The sequence below is a fragment of the Pinus tabuliformis genome, chromosome X (assembly GCF_031772625.1).
Source record: "Pinus tabuliformis cultivar Carrire ecotype Pingquan chromosome X, CPIR1, whole genome shotgun sequence".
NCBI lineage: Eukaryota > Viridiplantae > Streptophyta > Pinopsida > Pinales > Pinaceae > Pinus > Pinus tabuliformis.
The window spans coordinates 303,270,094-303,274,206 of NC_142308.1; positions in this window are offsets into that span (position 1 = coordinate 303,270,094).

Genomic DNA, 4,113 nt, shown 5'->3' on the forward strand with positions numbered 1-4,113 from the left:
TTTAATTGAAAGATTAATGATGTACAAAGGAACCAACCAATTTCATGAGGTGGATCATACAAAATTTAGCTCATACACAATTTCCTTGGTGGTTACCAAGAATTGCATTTCTTATGATTGAGTCAAGAGGCTCATTCTACGGCCTAGTATGAGGGAGATATGTAATTCCACAACTTGGAGTTGACACATTTGTCTTAAAAAAAAATTACGTAAAAAATGTTGGATATAATAAAAAAATAAAAATGAATATACTTGTTTTCTTTGTTTAATTAAAAGTATTATAAATCATCAATAATTTTACTATCAACAGTGGCCACACTAAAGAGAAGTGGTAAAAATATTTACTCCCACTCTCAACCATAAATAAAATATTTTGATGTTCATATGAAGCAACATAATATTATATCAACTTTATGGATAAATAATGTTGTTAAAAGTAAAAACAAAAACTATATATACATTGTATAAAGCAATTACAAAAAAAATACAAAATATTTTTTAGGGTTAAAACATTTTAAGTAGTCTCACTATCTTATGCCCAAGTAAATTTTGAAGACGCTGAATCCATTTTGAACATTCAAAAATGAAATTTAAATAGTGAAATATCACAATTAGTTTATATGTGTGTTAATTATAGATCTATCAAGCTTTCAAAGGGATCAAATCTGTAGAGGTGAAAACATCTTATTCAAGTTTTTAACTCTAAAAGAGGCTTGCATGTCAAGATTTTTAATCCCTCTCAACTTTTTGTAGATCCGTGGTTAAGATGGATCTATACTAGTTTTAATAACAATTTCTATCAGAAATGTGTTGTCATTGATGACGAAGGTCAAGATGATGAAGGAAAATGTAGACGATTAGTTAAAAGCTTGGTAAAGGCAGAGATGGTGAAGGTGCATATAATTTGAATCCATTTCTAGTAAAGAATATCACTTCAAGTGCTTTTGGGACCCACATAGATGGATAGTACTTTGAAAGAGCTTTCTAGTAGTATATGGAAGTTCAAAAGAAGGCCTCTTAGATCACAAGTAATTGCTACTTTAGGTACCCAAAGTAAAATTACAAAGCTAAAGTTGGTGGAGGACCAATTTGGAGCAAGTTAAGTTTGGTAGTGTTTCCAAACGTGACAAAGGTTTTTAGCAGAATGACTAAGTAATGAGCAGGGAAAGTGTGTCCTGACAAGTTAATTGTTGGAATGTGTTTCTATTGGCTGGTGGTGGAGCCCCTTATAACAACTCATCCCAGTGGGAGTGTCCCTGGATGATTCAAATTTGTGCACAGAGGTGAGCGCTCGAGATGACACAATCCTTGGAGGACATCAGTGGTGGAAAAGGCTCTTATTGGCGAAAGTTCAACAAGCGGGGATTCCCATGGGACAACTCACATAGGAGTGCTTCCCCGGATGAAGTCGTGATGATGTAGGGTCAAGGAACATCACTAAAGGAGAAGGCGTTGCAACAAAATGAAAGGCTCAAGCCCTTTAAATTTTAATAAAGAATATCAACAAAAAACTAAGGTCTGGGAACTCCTTTCTCTCGCCTTACTGTTAGGCATGTGGCATTAGAGAAATTTTGAGGTGTAAAATGGGCCTCCTAAGGAATATTATAAAATAATAGTGGAAATAATAAAATAAGATTAGATTACCTCATTCAACTCATATTTTCAAGTTATCTCCCTATGATCTTACTCAAATTTTGAGCGAAAACACTTGTTGGATGCACAATTTAATTTTTCATCCAAGGAGTACCCATGTTGCATACTTTTGATGGACCATACTACACGAAAAATATGAAATACATGAAAGAACGTGATTGCAATCATATTTTTTCATGTATTTCACATTTTTCATGTAGTAGGGTCCATAGAAAGTATGAAACATGGGTAATCCTTGGATGAAAAATTAAATTTTGCATCAAACGAGTGCTCCTGCTCAAAATTTGAGTAAAATCATAGGGAGATAAGTTGAAAATATGAGTTGAAAAAGTAGTTTTCTTATTTTTTTATCATTTTACCTTTTTACTCCAAAAACGGTAAATCATCCCCCACAATTGACATCATCATATTGAATCCTATTGGGTCTTATAAAGTTGATTTTTGTTGTGCATTTTTGTTTAGGCCCTTTTTTTACCTCAAAATTTCTCTAATGCAGTATTTTATTGGTTTAAGATGATGTCAACATGATGTCAGACCTGGGTACATGTGGCATGCATTTCCAATATTTTTGGGTGGTCAAGTGGGCCAAATCTAAGTGATAAATGATACCACTCAGATGGCACCACATAGCATTGGTGACACGAGTATGACATCAACCTGGAAGGGATTCCTTGAAGGGTTTTAAGAGTTGCATAAGCTATGGCATCTAGGTTGAATAAGTGTTGAGCATATGTGGTAGTTGTTAGAGACAAATCACCTCGGCTCGTACGTGATTGGTCCAAGAGCATAGTAGTGGTCCCATAAGGACATATCATTCCAAGCTCGTAACCTTAAAAGAAACCTCCCTAGAAGAAACTGAAAGGTGCACTAGAACGAAACCTCTAAGAAGGGAAAAGATGGCAGACAAAAAGACAAGACGGTAACTAACATTAAAAATTCATGTTACGAGAATGACATAGTTGACACGCAATATCAACTATAATTTTATTAGTTGCAAATATATATATATATATATAATTTTGGTGTTTATGCCAAATAAAACACAGTGCTAAAGTTTAATATAAACAAGCATGAATAAATCGACAACAAGAATAGTGACATAAACAAAGTTGGAGGAAATTTTTTTAGTTTCGCTAAACTTAGCAGTGTGCCAGATTTAAAGAGCCACATTTAAGTTTTGAAAATTTCTAGAATAGAAAAGTTGAGCACTTAAGCTTAGTTTTTCCTACAGAAATAGGTAACGAGAGAGAATAACTAAAGAGAAAAATTAGAAGACTTGACAGAATAAAAACAAAGGAAAAAAAACATTCATGGAAGCATTAGAGTACAAGTTAACTAAAGAACAAAGAACTAAAAATATCAGTCCAAATTCTTTAAAAGCATTATAGAATTTGCAACATGTGTGCAATTTGTGAAAGTTGTGAGTTGGTGAGATTCATGGATTGAAGTTGTTGATCTATTTGGTGATTTCTTCAGTGATCAAAGATTATTGAAGGTGTTTGGATGGTGATTTTGGTGAGTAATTGAAGCAGGGAAAATTTTAAGAAGCGGCCCTAAATTTACATGTATAATAAATGGGCGAATCTCCATGGTATATAGGAAAAATGGAAGGCGATTTTATCAATAATATGATATGTATATATAATTTTTTAGCGAATCTCTCACGAGGCATGGCGAATATTTTACTCAATTATAAAATCTTGTGTTTATTGAATACACAAATGAAATCATTGCATTTCTTTAAAATATATTTTGAAATCAAAATTACCGATATTTGATACCTTTCGGGGGTTAGTAGATCCAGAGTAAAGATGGATCTATGTTGGTTTAATTCCCCCATTTAAATAGGCTACATTCCAGGTGAATACCATGGGTCAATACCATGTGCCATTTTTATTTTTATTAATACTAATATTAGGGTTAATATTGTTTTTTTGCATGGTATTAATAACAATCTAGTCCATGGTATTTGTCCCATAGTATTTTGCCCATAGGTTTCACCTAAATATAACGCATTTTTTGAGTGTTCGTAAATATAAGGTGACTTATGGAGTAAATATAAAAAAATGTTTTATTTGTTTACCATACCTCTCGTTTATTTATATTTTTATTAATTTACCATACCTCTTTTACAAATATGGTATTTGGCCAATAAGATTCACTTAAATAAAACCTCTTTCTTGAGCCTTCATAAATATAACGAGGGTTATGGACTAAATATAAAAAGAGGTTTTATTTATTTACCATGCGTCTAGTTTATTTATATTTTTATTTATTTACCATACCTTTTGAGTAAGTATAAAAAAATGTTTTATTTATTTACCATACCTCCACTTTACTTATATTTTTATTTGTTTACACCCTTGCATGTATATAAGGTGACTTATGGAGTAAATATAAAAAAAAAATATTTATTTACCATACTTCTCATTTATTTATATTTTTATTAATTTACCATAC